Raw genomic sequence first — 14844 nt, forward strand, 5'->3', positions numbered from 1 at the left:
ATTTTTAATGGTTTGTATTACAAAACCAAAGTCTTTCTAGCTTTTTTTACATATCATTAATTAAACACTTTGGTTTCTTTTCAAGTACTTCCAACTTTTATAATGGGGCACCATCTTCTGGGTGTAAACTGTGGGTTTGGAGTTGCTTGTGCCTGTAAGGAGTTGCTTCCACCTGCGGCTTTTGTGTTAGGTCGTGTTTCTCCAGTTTTTATGTAAATCAGGTTCATCTTGAAATGCATGTGACTCTTTCTCTGGTATCTATGTTAGCACTGAACCACAGTTCCTCACGTGAGGACATTCATCTAACTAAGAAAGCCATGTGAAGCTATGGGACAGTTGTGTGAGCCTCTACTGCTTCTGATTACTGTAGTTCTTACCCTGATTTTAGTTTGGGGCAGTGTCCTGGTTTTGGAAGGGATAGAGTTAATTTTCTTTACAGTAGCTGATGTAGTGCTGTGTTTTGGATTTAGGGTGAGAATAATATTGATAACACATTGATGGTTTTAGTTGTTGCCAAGCAGTCAAGGACTTTTCAGTTTCTTATACTGCCCTGGCAATGAGAAGGTGGGGGGGTGCCCAAGAAGGTGGGAGGGGACACAGCCAGGACAGCTGAGCCGAACCGGCCAAAGGGATATTCCATATCATAGGATGTCATGCTCAGTATATAACTGGGAGGTTGGCCGGGAGGTGGCACTGCTCGCGAACTTGGGTGAGCATTGTTTTCAGGTGGTGAGCAACTGTGCTGTGCATCACTTGTTTTGTACATTCTTTTATTATTATCACTACTCTCTTCCTTCTCTGTTCTAGTAAACTGTCTTTATCTCAGCCCACAAGTTTTACCTTTATTTTTCTTTTCGATTCTTTCCCCCATCCCAGTGAGGGAGGGAGGGAGTGAGCGAACGGCTGTGTGGTTTTTAGCTGCTGGCTGGGCTAAACCATGACAGGTAGTTTTGCAATGTTTGTAATGGTTGGAGCATTGGGTGGAAAGGAATGAAAAAAGGTGATTTTCTTCTGTAGTTATTATCCCATTTAAAGATTTTTGTCTAAAAAAAATCAGAAGATGTGCTCAATAGAAAGATGAGCTTAGGCTGTTTCTTGTGAAGTAGGTGTGGTTAGAGCCATTGGGATACTGTGGGTGGTAACGCCTGGTTTTTAATACGTAGAACTTTAATTATTCACTTTCTTAGCGGAAGTTTGCTAATCCTGTTCTCTCTGGCTGGTTTCAATTCCTAGTTTATATTTGATGTTTCCAAGGCTATTTATGTGTACCGTTAAATGTTACAAGCATATCTGTGCACAGGTAAAGGGACATTCCTTTTCACAATATTAGTTTTTATCCTTCTTTTCCCTACACATGCCAAGCAAATATACAAATCAAGGGTTTTGCAAGCAAAACATTTTAACTAATCAGAAATGCTTTTCTATCCCTTTTGCCAAGAAAAGAGCAATTGGTTGAAAAGATAAGGAGGGTTGCGTTTCAACCATGACATGTTACACAAAGGCCACGAGATGTCAGTGGAGACCCCAGTCTGAGGAGACTTGGGATAAACCAGACAAACGTACAAAACAGGGACAGAATTGTGTTTCTAGTGATGCTTAGGCTATCGCTGGTTTTGACCTATTGTATATTCCTAACCTATCTTTATTTCCTAGTCAGTGAAACGTGGATTCCATTATTTATGAGGTAGCCTTCTTGAGCAAAGTTTTTCAGCAAGCTGGTCTTTGTCGTCCCCAATTGGTTTGCTTACAGTGAGGTGGATGCTTGCCTTATTTTTCCTCGAGGGAAATCCACCACTGCCTTTTTATTAGAATTTACAGCCGTAGGTTAAAGAAGGGGTCCTCTACTTTAGCTCTTTGAACCTCCTAAGATCCTGTACAATTTTTCCTGATGAATCCTTCCATCTGATAAGAGTTTCACTAAGACAGTTGTGTGATTAAAGAACAAGTTGTACTTCAAAGCCTTTCCAGTCTTTCAAGAATGATGTGCCAGATTTTCTGTATATTTCTTTCTCAAAAGATGAAACCACGTCAGCTAACCACATGTGGCTTGACTCCTTGAGCCAAGTTCTTTCCTGCAGCTAACTAATTCCATTAATAAAAAGTCCAATTGTAACCGGTTTTTCTTGGGACCACCAGCTACATCTTATTAGAAAGACTCAAAGGCAGTTGTTTCAAAGCCATCAAATGCATCAAAAGGAATGCAGTATTTAAGAAAACTGCAGAATCCAACATGCATCTTGCCTTACTAATATGTGAATCTCTGTCTATAGCTTAGGTTCTGCTTATTCCAGCCATTCCTTCTCCCTACCACACACACACACACACACTCTCAGTGGCTGGGAGACTGCATTTTCAGCTCTTTTGTGTGTCAGTCTTGGTCTCCTTCATCTTTTTTATCAGTGAGTCCATGAATAAGCCAGAATGTTTGGGTTTCTTGTCAATGCAACCATGTAATTTTTTTCTCTGTGTTCTTTTATGGCCATTGTGTGCATATTTCTTGGAAAGGATTTTAGCTCAGGTCATTGGTTTGCCTTTCCTATTACCAGTTCTTTAGAAAAAAGGAAAAGAAAAAATCCTTGCATAAGCAGCAATTTAATAGCATATCTACAGAAGTTTGCGTAAAAGAGGGAGACAGCTATTTCCCAGCTTACTGTAAGTCTTCAGTGCAGTTCATTGGTACTCTGGCTAATTTGAAGCTGGCAGTGTTCATTGTAAGAGATAGGTCTTGTTTGTTCTGCAGTATCCTACTGGAATGAGGCTTGCCTATTAATTAGATCTTTTCAGAAATTATTATAAGGAAAAAGAACTGTATCTAGAAGTGTGGTCCACTAGTTGGTAACTTTTCTCTTTCGTAGGGAATTTGTGTCAGAACTTGAGGCATTAACGTTCTGTGTGAAGCTGCAGAGGAGAGACACCAGGGGGCAGCGGAGGCATTTAAGAATGGCAAACGTTTCGGTTTGTCCAATAATGAGATTTACAAAGAAAACCATAGATGAGGAAAACTACGATTATTTCTTTATAACCCTTATTCAGCTCACTCTGAACAGATCTGAGGAGGTCAGCAGTAGGGTACGCTTGTTCCCTTTTTCTGATTCCAAAGTTTTTGAAAAAACTTCGAAAAGAGTGGAAGAGTGCCTCAAACACATGATTTTATGCTGGTTTTTATAATGTAAACTATTAGGTAATTTTAATGTATTGCAGAATAGAGAGCCCTCCTCTATTCCTCCCCACTAACCCTGCAAGTATGAATTTCAAGGGTGTCCACTAGCTAAGTTATGCTGGATGCTGTATATGCAGTAAAAATATTACCTGTCCCCATAATTTCATACTGTAGAATCACAAATATTGCTTTCTTTTCCCTATGAATACAGGGTGAGGATATGAAAGGATAGATTTAGTGGTGTGTGAGGAGTGTACACTGACCACTCCTTACTACTTGTGCTTTCTGGCCTTGCCATTCAAGAAGCTTTACAGGTCTTCAGCAACAGAAATGTATTCCTAAATCACACTTTAAGGTTGTTTTCAATCCTTTCTAATCCAATCTTCAGTAGGGCTGGTTACTGTATATGATATATATAGTGTGTGTATATATAGCTACATAAGGTTTATGTATTCTAATCACATCTGGATGGTAAATTATTGCTGAAATTAGGTGTTTCTGCCCAGCACCAGAAATTCAAAACAATACCTTATCACAAAAATAGTATAATTTACATGGTATGTGATTAAGAGGATTAATGAGTTAGAAATAAAAACACTCAAGTTTTCTAAAAGGAAAAATTAGAGGTTTCAAAATACCCTCTCTTCTTTCTCTGTGGTTTGGGTTTTTTTTTAAGAAATGAACATGATTTAAAAAAAAAAGTGAGAAATTATGGGTTTTTTCTCTCCCTTATAGAATTATAGAATGGTTTGGGTTGGAAGGGACCTTAAAGATCATCCAGTTCCACCCCCCCCTGCCATGGGCAGGGACACCCTCCACTAGACCAGGTTGCCCAAAGCCCCATCCAGCCTGGCCTTGAACACTTCCAGGGATGGGGCACCCACAGCTTCTCTGGGCAACCTGTTCCAGTGCCTCACCACCCTCACAGGGAAGAATTTCTTCCTCATATCTAATCTAAATCTACCCTCCTTCAGCTTAAGGCCATTAATTACCCCTTGTCCTGTCACTCCGTGCCCTTATGAACAGTCCCTCTCCAGCTTTCTTGTAGACCCACTTTAGGTACTGGAAGGTGCTATAAGGTCTCCCCAGAGCCTACTCTTTTCCAGGCTGAACAACCCTTTCTATCCATAAACTTAATGTGTAGAGAGTCTTTTTCTTTTACTTGAACTGATGTTGTTTGAACAGTAGACTTAGATTTATTTTGCATTAATCCAATTTGTACTTGTTCAAGTGCTGGAACTGTTGCCTGTATGGGCCATATTTGGGATATGGTAGTGGTTTGCTAAAAACCTGCACTGACCGGTGCGTAGTTACAACACAGAGATGTATAATGAAATATCTTTGGTTTTAAACATGGTCTTGAGACTGAAAGTTGTGACAGGATTTCTTCTCAGCATTGTCTGTCTTGCCAGTGATCATAGGTAATTTGCTTTAGGGGAAACATAGGACTCGTCAAAATAGATCGGATTAGCGTGAGATCCATCCAGACCAGCATCTGTCTCTGAGAATAGGAGGTACAGACACTTCAGAAGAAGGTGCAGAAATTCTTTTGTAACCAAGTGTGTAGGAACCTGCTTTCAACACTGGATCTTACCTCGTATGCTGATGACTGGTCTGAACTGTGAAGAACTTGCTGTCTCTGTGTACAATATGAAATTAATTTGGAGACCCATAAAGGTCTAAAACTATTCTTGAATCTTGCTGGATTCACAGCCTCACTTATTTCTATTTATGTGTAATGTGAAAAGCATTTTCTTTCACTGTAGTTTTTAATTTCCTACCATTTTTTAATTGAAATTCACTTGGTCTAGTGTTATGAGAAAGGGAGAGCAGGGTCTCCTGAATATTCAGTATGTTCTGTGTTTGTATCACATCTCCTCTTACTCATCTTTTTTATGGTAGCGATTCTCTGTCTTTGCTATACCAGAGCCTTAATTATGCTTGCTGTCCTCTGGATCTCCTCTAATTTTGCAGTATACTTTCAGAGATCCTTTTTTCTTCAGGTCTCTGCTTCCCATTTTGCTGTCTTGTATATTTAGCTTTAAGCTACTCAAGGTACTGTTAAAATGGAAGCCTCTAAAAATGTGATTAAAATAATATCTGGTAAAATATGCCCAGGGTTCTTCCAAGGGAGGTCCTATAGAAATGCTTAGTATTATTAATCTGTCTGTAGTCTGGACAGGATATAAATAGCATTAGTTAGAGTATGAGGAGAAAATGTAGGAAAGCTCACTAAGGGGAACATCTAGCAGAGTTCAGCATAATAGCTGTGCTTATTAGGAAGATGATGCCTGGATTTTGTTACACAGAAACAGGCTGCCTACTTTTACACCATTACCACATCTGTATGTTGAATGCACGGAAACTATTTATTTTAGTGGGGAGAGCCAAAGCTGAAATATTGACTTCTAAGAGGTGGCTCCAAAAATCTTTCCTCTACATATTTGGGGTTGGGGGAAGTAAGTTACTATAACTTTCTATACACTCCTTAGTGGTTTGAATAACAAACCTGGAAGTGCAGCACACGGTCAGGTCCTTTTTCCAAGTTCTGATCAGTAGAGGAGGAAACTTTTTTTCTTTTTTCTTTTTTTTTTCCTTTTTTTGCAAAGCAGAGGAAGAAAATGGTGAGCTGTAGTCCCAGCTCTGACCTCTGGAGACACATCACTGGTCACAGAGCTTCACTTTTTTCTAGTAGTGCATGTCCTGCCTTGAATAAGCATTAAATTTACTGGGGTACAAAGAAGGCACTAAGGCAGAGACTTTTCCTTTCTTTTTTCTGGATACTAAATGCAGTGCTATAAGCCTTAATCAAGCATGACACCTTAACGTTGTTGATTGGATTTTCCGAGAGCCGGTTCACCCATACCTAGACAAGTAGTTTTATCTAGAGAAATTACTCTAAAAGTTCAGTTTGTTGCATTTGCAAACCTTTTCCTTAGTTTTGAGGCTCAGTAATGAGAAAATCCCTATTAACACTTGTACAGAGGATAGCACTTGTGAGGCCTGGGTTAGGCTTTATGACTGCAAAAGCTTATCCGCTCTGAGACAGATTCAAAGCTGTATCCAATCTTGTCGTCTTCAAAGGCACCCTCACATGACTGTGAGGAGTTGCTGAAGTCTGCTGGGGTGCATAGCCGTATATGCCTGTTTGTCATGCGCCATGCCAGATTAAACCTGCTGCATGTAGGGCTGGCTACAGTCATTGTCTTCTTGAAACCACAATGTACAAGGGTCTTACGGCACTGTACTGGAAGAAAGGTTACAGTTTGGTTTGCAGGCAGGAATGCTGTTTTCTCCTGGTGCTTTCCAAGGAAGACCTTAATGGCTGATGCCACTCTGTCTCAGAGATGAGTTTCAAATGATCTCATCCTAGTGATTTTCCAGGACAGGTTTTAGTAAAATGTGTTACCACAATGCTAATTTATATCCTGCATCTGAGACTGAAGAAAATTTGATAAATTTCAGGCACTTGGAAATACACTTGTTAAGGTGTCTGCAAATCACCTACTTGGAGCTCTGGTGGCGTTTTTCATTAAACGTGATACAAGTTTTGAAGTCTGGTGCTTTTCTGGCTAAAGCTGCCCAGCAGTCTTCCTTAAACAGGCTTCAAACAGTGTGTTCTGCTGGGTGACTGCTTGCAAGTGACTGAAAATGGGGCTCACAAAAAGCCTCACAAATTTCTCACAAATCTGAGAAAGAAAAATGGTTTATTTCACAGTGACTGCAGCTCTTTGCACATGTTGCCTGGATAGATAGATAGATAGATAGATAGATAGATAGATAGATGATGATTAGCCTCACTTCTGGACTTCCTTCTTTCTCCCCTCACAAACAGAGGGTCAGTGCTTTAACATTGTACGGTGCTTTTTCTGTATGTAGTGTCTTTCAGGTGCCTGCCGTGCAATTCTCATGCATCATCTAATTTCTTCTTTCATTCAGTTCTAAGCTGTTGCCATTTACTGTAGCAGAATACACTTTTCAGACAGTGAGCACCTTCCAGTCATCACAGGTCTGAACATTCCTGGTTATACCATTGATGTTCTGGGCTGCCAAAGAAACGGAGTGGTAGTTGCTTCTTTACTGTTCTCGAGTGAATTGGGAAAACACTTCACTTCCTGTATTTCTGAAACAATCACAGCAAATAATTTTCTTCCTAAAACTGGCAAGAAAGATGCCTCTAGTTTTCTTGATGTTCTAAGGGAGAGAATGGCAAAAAGTGCTCCCACCTACCCTGTAGACCAGACTTTAAAACAATGTGGTGTAATGCACATTGATAACAGGTTTTAAGGAGTTCCAGATCCTTCAGAGGTAAGTTTGTTTTGGTTTGGTTTTCCTTTTCCTTTCAGAACCTGAAATCATCTTTGTATGAATGAAAAACAGTCAGGAAGGACTTTATTTGTATTTCCTTCCATCTTTCTACTTGGATTCACGTCAGTTCCTTTCACCTTCCCTATGGTCCTCTTTTTTTCCTTCTCTTACCAGAATCTATTGTATTCACCTAGCCCGGGCAGAAAACAGCAGAGCAGCAGTGCAGGAAGGAGTGAATGCTGGGCTCACCTTCAGTAAGACTAGGGAACATCAAATAACTTCTGGAGAAATTCCCCTCATTTCTGTGTGCATAGGAGACGGAACAGATGGGGGAACGCACAGCTCAGGATATGCAGGTGGAAGGAAGTAAAGGAACTGAGCTGACTTGGAGAAAAACTAGCACAGAAAAGCCTTAGGAGCACATCCTGTCCTGTCTGCACGCACGTCATGTTTGCATGCGTGAGTGCATATGCAGAGGAAGGCTTGCATGTTCCTAGCAGCCTGATAGGGTACTGTCTGGATTTAAAGCTTCCTAGTCATCAGTTCTTCTCTTTTGGTTGTTGTTACCCAGTCTAACAGATCTGCTTCTCTACATTTTAAATTAATAGCTACAGACTCACATACATGCACATGAAATGAATGAGCATGTATGTATGTGAGTGCATGAAGGTGCTTATGCCTGCCTATTCTTTGCAAGGGGTCTTTTGGGGATGTGGATTTTGGGGGTTTTAAAGTCTCACATTGGCTCTCAGATTAGCATGATCCCCTGCAAGACATTTGGAGTTGCTTCCAGCCCTGAGTCTGTAATGGCTGTTCTAATTACAGTGACACAATATAGCATGGGTTTGTACAAAAAGCTGCAAGGAAGTGTTGCGGTTTCTTATGATGAGAACATAGGAGACTGGTATAGCTTATTAAATATATAGTAGTAGTAATTTTAATTTACATTTGGAAACAGATTTTCCCCAGAAAATCTATATAGCTTCGGAGACACAAACCACAGTGGAATTCTAGAGTAATCCCCTAAAGTATTGTGGAGTTGCTATGGAAACATGCAGGTGCACAGACTGATATTGTAGAATAAAAACATCATTTATAATTATCTGGGGAAAAATGAATTATGCTTTTCTACATAACTACTGTATGTATTGTCATAACTAAAGAAAAAAAAAAAGAGGACACAGTTGTACAATAGTTTTTACGGGGTTTCTGCCCCACAACAATTTTCAGGTCTTCCTGCTAAGATGAGTAAAAGTATTTCTGAAAAGCATAGTTTTAATAACTATATGCTAGATCTGTGCTGCTTCTAGAGACAATCAGTGTCTCCTGGGTGCAGAGGTACTTCTCCTATTGTGACTTTAAACAAATTGAATTTATTGTTGATGGCAAGTATTTACCAAGGCCCCATGTGTATGTTGACAGTCCAGATCCTGTGTGCAGGGCATCAGGGCAGCTCTTTCTGCAGACCCGTCTGTATCTTCAGCTACACGTGACATGCATTCTAGGCGCATATTCCCCAACTATGGTTTTCCCTTAGCTTTGAGCCAGAGGTATCCAATTAGCAAAGTGGAGATGTTCTGTTCCCATAATTTTTTTAAAATCTTGTATATCCTACTGGGATTGTGAACAGCAATGCTAGCTAGAAAAAATTAAGATTTCCATTTGACTAATAGCTTTTGGCTTAAGTTTATTCTTTCTTCCCTATTTTTTTAAATTAGCTGCAAACTGGGGGAGGACACACACACATTTGCAAAGGCTTAAGTTTGCATTTTCTACTGAGAGCTGCAAGGCGTGCAGGGAGGATGTCCCACAGCAGTGCTCTTCAGCATTGAGGCTTTAGTCCTAGCTCTGCAGTCCTGTGTTCAGGAGGTTGTTGCTGAGACTTTTAACTCAAGAACAGCAACATGTGTTAAAATACTAGACAAGCTTTGTAGGGAAATATAAAGACTGTGGAGTAATAATTGCAAAACACAGGGAAGGCTTAGATCTGCGAAGGAATTTAGGTACTTTGCTCCCCGTGAGAATTAAGGGTGTTGTACCCGCGGCTTACTGCTGCTTCTTTCATTTCAGGCTTAATCATTAGTTACTCTAGTTTGCCTGGAAAATCTGCCCTCCGTGCAACTGTATTTCTGTATAATTTCTACTTCTATTCCAGTTGTGTCTACAGGCCCCTTTCCTAGTCTGGCACACGACTGGGTGGTGAGCTATGCTGTACCTGCCGTGGATACAATCTTAGCCTGAAAAATAGTTTTAAAACCCCATGACAAAAGGACTGAGAGTATGAGGGAGGAAAACAGCCTGCTCTGAGATATCCCCATGGCCTCCAGGTAAGCCAGCAGTACAGCTTAGGATGGAAACTGATTCTCTTTACAAGCCAGCATTACGATATACTGCCTATCAAGAGGACATGATTATCATCACATATGCACATTACCATACCCTCTCTTATAAGGGGATATAATCTAAGTGTCTGAGTTTTAACTTCAGTCTATATAGGACTAAACAGGAGTCGTAGACATACCCTCCTGTTCCCAGGAAGACACACTGTGTACTCTGTGGGTGCTGCTTCTCCCACCTTCAGTACATGGGTGTGCTGGGTCCTAATGTGACAGAATTTCAGCCCAGCTTCTCTGTGCTCTGAAAACCTATTGTAACATGTCACTTTTCTGTAGGGGTAGTTGTACTCTGCATCAGAAGGGGTTATTTTACTCATTTTATGGTCTTCTGACTGTTCTCTAAGGCTAAATGTAATCTCCCTGAAGTCCTGTAAATTATTGATGTGAAAAGGTGCAGGCTTGGGAGATGAAAAACTTTGACTAGGTTTAGTGAATGAACTTGCACATCAAGTCAGGAGCTTTCCTTGTTTCTGTCTGGCTTCTCTCTTCAGTATGTGCTTTCTTGTCTGTGCTGCACTGACAGAAACAGTTCAGCGAGGCTGCCTGTCTTCCTGGTCTTTCTCACTTATTCCCAAGTAGGATAGACACCGTGTCTGGACAGAGGAAATCTCTCTCTTGGCATTTTCTCATAAAACTCTCACTTTGCTTTTTTCCTGGTATAATTCACTTCAGTGGTATAGTTTACCTATTCCTCTTTGGGAAGAAATGATGAGAGTATGCCACTTGCACAATGGAAGTGTAAAATAGCAACAGAGAGTATGGCAGCCAGATATAGCTACGGGGCAAGCTTCATCAGCATCCTTTTAGTGCTTGAACCTTTTTGTTTACATAATCTTCTGCTGATAAATAAATACATAACTAATACAAAACACCTTACGACGGTGGCTATAAGCAATCTTCAGGCTTACAGCATACATAAATTTTAAAATAGTTAAATGGCATCGTATCGAGTTAGTTTAGCTATTTTCTTCTAATACTGCTAAAGAGCAAGCTGTTCTCCCCTCGGACACGACATGAGCATCACTATTTGCGGCAGCAGGAGGTCAGGGTGAGAGCAAAGCTCAGGACAGCTAAAGACCTCTCGTTTTGCTGCCGATTTTCGCCTTACGGTTCCCGGTAAGTCACCGCCCCTGCCTGGCCCCCGGCCTCCGCGCTGGCGCAGGTGCTGGAAGCCCTCCCGGCCCGGCGGCGTGTTTCTGGTGGAGGGTGCCGGAGGAGCAGCGATGGGGGTGCGGTACGTGGCCTCACGCGGGGCTGCATCTCCGCGCCCCCGTGTCCTGAGCGCGGCCAGCCCGCCCGCGGAGAAAAGTTTAACCGGGAGGCGATCGGGCCGGTCGCTGCCCTACCGGGGGCACTCTCCACCCCACCCCGGAGGGAGCCGCGTCCTCGGCGCGGTGCGGCCGCCTCGCTTCCCCGTCCTCCTCCGGGCCATGGCGGCGGGGGCGGGCCGGGGCGGGGCGGCGTGCTGACAGGCAGCCCGGCCGGCCGGGGAGCAGCGGTAAACAGGAGCCAGGCGAGAGAGCCGGGGGTGCCCCGGTCCGCAGGAGCTTCCCGGCCCGTTGGCGCCACGGCCCGCCGCCTCTCGGGTATGGGCAGCAGCAGCCGCCGCAGCCGGAGGAGGAGCCGCCGGCTCGGGCCCTGTGCAGGGCACCAAGGTAGGCTCGGCCGCCGCCCTAGCCGTGGGGAGCCGCCGCTTCCTCCTCGGGGGCCGAGCCGGGTCCGCAGCCTCTCCGGCGCGGGGAGGTCGGGTCCGGCGCCGCCGCTGCAGGGAGCAAGGCCGGGCCGAGGCGGTGACCCGGGGCGGGCTGCCCGCGGTGCCGCTCGGGGGGGGGCGCCTGCCCGGGGGGCGCTGCCCTGCGGTCGCCGCTCGTCCCGCCCCCGCGGGCACCACCTCGCCCCTCCGGGTCCGGCGACGGGACCGCCTGCAGGTGAAGCGCCTGCTGGAAGCCGGTCGGTGCCGACGGCGAGCAACAGGCAGCTGTGCGGGGGCGGCGTGGCCCGGCCCGCGGCTGCCACCCCTGGGACCGGCCGCCGTGGCGTGGCGTGGCGGCCGGGACAGGAGGGAGCGCGGCGCGGGGGTCGTCTCTGCCGGCCCGTGGGGCGGTGGCTGCGGCGGAGCTTCCCGTCGTTGGCCGATGCGGAGACTCCGCTCGGAGAGTTCAGGGCTGTTCCTCTGTCGGAGCTGAGGAAGCGGCACCTAATTCACTGGTAAGAGGCTTTCCGACCTCCGCCGTCTTTGTCTGCTCAGCCTGAGCTCCTCTGTGCGCATTGGCCCTGGGAGCATTAGTATCGCTCAGGAGAAACCGAGAGCGGCTCAGCCGGGTGGGAGAGGCGCTCAGTTTGCACTGGGCGTCCGACTTGGAGGAGGACCCGAATTTGCATTCGGGTAGTGATGTGGAATGAAGACACATCGGAGATAAAACTACGCAAGATGTGCTGGTCACAACGTGTTTGTAACGAATCATGAAGTTTCACGGCTGACTGAGAAATAGTCAGAATTCCTTCATGCTTCCTAGAGCTAGTTGGCAGATAGAGTAATGCTCAAGTTGTTCTGAACTTTAACTTTTCCTCTTTTTAGTACGCTGGAAGTGCAAGCAAAGCTAGAATTGTAACGTGCTAATGCGAAATCAGTTTGTTTCAAACTGCAGTACAAGAGGTCACACAGCTCAGGCTTTGCACTTGGCAAAGGACTTCTATACTTCTGAGCACAACAAATTTGTGAAATGACCCAGCAGCATAAATATAGAAGGGGCAATTTACATAGAGCTTGAGTGGAGGTGGAAAGAGATCTTGGAAGGAAGAGGGGGGTGCGAGAGAAGAGCTGGTCTGACAGTAACACTTCAGCTGAAGCAGCAGCACTCTTCATGAACTTTTGCTGCCAAAATTAGTTCCGGAGTGGTGTCAGGTGAGGCTGCAGCTGATCCAGTAATAGCCCTAGTCAAAAATTTTCAGAGGAAAGAAGTTTTCTTTCAAAACTGTTTATTTATCAAACCTAAGATGTTTTCTTTGAAACCTATCAATTTCCACTGATGCAGAGTTCTGCTAGGTCTGCCTCTGGAGCAGGATTGCTGGAAACATAGAGGGTCCTAGCTCAAGGGTGCGCCCCAGCACCCAGGATAATACCTGGCATTGGAAGCTGCTCAGCTGTGGCCCAAACCTTTTTTGGTGACAGACTCCCCCAAGCAACCCTGTAGCTGCCTGGAGAAAGTGAGACATTCCCCAGGATTTGATTCTGCTACAGCTGCTGAAACTGACAGGACTACCAAAGACTGAACAACTGCACCTTTGCTGGAGACTTGGCGTACCTTTGATTACAGTCTAATGTGAACTTAAAAAAATCACAATTCACTGAATATTTGTTGTTATGGTGTTGGGTTTTTTTTGTTGTTTTGGTTTTTCAACTTGACTTTCAGCTAGTCCTAGTCAGCAGTTTTGCTTATAGACGTAAAGTAGTTGAAAAGAAGCAATTTTCTGGTTTGAGGTGTGATTGGAAGAAAGGCTGCAACCCTTTTCATGCTCAGTGTATGGATATGTGACCAGAATTGGTGGAGGTGTCCGGATGAGGCAGTTGTGATTCCAGTGCTAGAAAATCCACCTGTTCCCTGGCTGCTTTTCTGCAGTCTTAATCTATCGTCATGATGCTTATCTTAATTCAGCACAGTGGAGGAACTTTCTAGATTTTCAGGATGATTTTTTTTTTTTAAAAATCTGTTACTTTAGGTCTAACCTTGGACAAGCAACTCTCCCATTTTCAAGGGTGAAAGGACTCAATCTTCCCAGTTGCTGAGGCTGTCACGCGTACTTTGGGCAATGTGCCGAAGTCTCTTCTCTGCCAGCCTGATTTCCTTATTGCTCTTCCAAACACTGGTATTAGTGGGGGAGGCAGATCACTGCAGGAGTGTGATAGCTCCCAGTAGTATTGCTGCTCAACCTACTGAGTGGTAGGTTCTTCTTCCAAGTCCTGAATTGATTCTGCCGCCTAAGAAAAAGGAGCCTTCTGCTATGGGTCTTTCCTGCCATACACCTCAGAAGCAGTCAGCCCTGATGTGACTGACTGATAGCCAGCTTTAGAAATGGTGAAGAATAGAGTGAGCATGGCCATTTGCCAGGAAAAATGAAAACAGGAATAAAGTGTCCTTTTATTTTATTTTTTGTTTTGTTTTGTTCTGCTCCTGCCCTTCCTCCCTCTCCCAAAAATATAAGGAACTCTTGATCTTGTAGAAGTGTCTATTATTCTATAAGAGGCTGTAGCTGGGCTGCTTTAAAAAATGAACAGGCTTTGAAGGAAGAAGCTTGCAGGAAGCCTGGACATCATTGTGCTTGGACTGTGTCTGCATGTGGCGGAGAAATAGTGAATAGCAAAACTGTAGAAGGCTATAAAGAATGGAAAACTTCAAGTCTGGGAAAAACTTCACTTCTAGGGCAAAAGGTATTAGATGGGAAATCTTCTGGGGAACAAGCTACCCAGTTACTGCCTGCTCCAGTTGTTTCTCTGGAGCATCCAGTGCTAGCTGCTGCAGGAGCTGAGTGAACCAGGTAAACCGCACATCTCATTCACGGTATTAATTCCCATAGTGAGACAGAACTTATGCAGGGTTTACTGTGATCTTTGTTTTGCTGACTTGTGCGTTGACTACAAAGATCTGGTGGCAGCTTGCTTTGGCATAGTAGAGCCGGCATTAAACTTGCTGGGTGAGCTTTGTTAGTAGTGAAGTTTCACAGCTCCATGTCCTTGAAACCCTCTTTACTAAGTTAGGGCCACTTTTACTGGTTCTGTTGCCTGGCTTTTACTGAAAACACCAGTTGTCCAAAGAACTAATCATTTCCAAACCAGATTATTTTTCACTGCTTACCACAATATTTTTGTGGGTCTTTTATCAAGGAATCTAACCACATTCGTGTGAAGCATTAAAAAGCCAAATAACAGATTACATCGTGTTTATTGATTCTAGTGTAGGTAAATGGACAAGAGCCATTGCA

At 43.9% G+C, this 14844-nt stretch overlaps 1 protein-coding gene across 2 annotated transcripts in view; it reads left to right on the forward strand.

Moving 5' to 3' along the window:
• Window positions 1–11964: 11964 nt before the first annotated feature.
• Window positions 11965–14844, forward strand: part of MARCHF8 (membrane associated ring-CH-type finger 8) — a 97987-nt gene continuing 95107 nt past the window's right edge. For both annotated transcript variants that reach the window (XM_054832442.1, XM_054832443.1), the window contains exon 1: window positions 11965–12072. The gene's annotated coding sequence lies outside the window, so the exon portion shown is untranslated. The remainder of the gene's footprint in view (window positions 12073–14844) is intronic.

The sequence above is a fragment of the Grus americana genome, chromosome 7, assembly GCF_028858705.1.
Source record: "Grus americana isolate bGruAme1 chromosome 7, bGruAme1.mat, whole genome shotgun sequence".
Classification (NCBI taxonomy): domain Eukaryota; kingdom Metazoa; phylum Chordata; class Aves; order Gruiformes; family Gruidae; genus Grus; species Grus americana.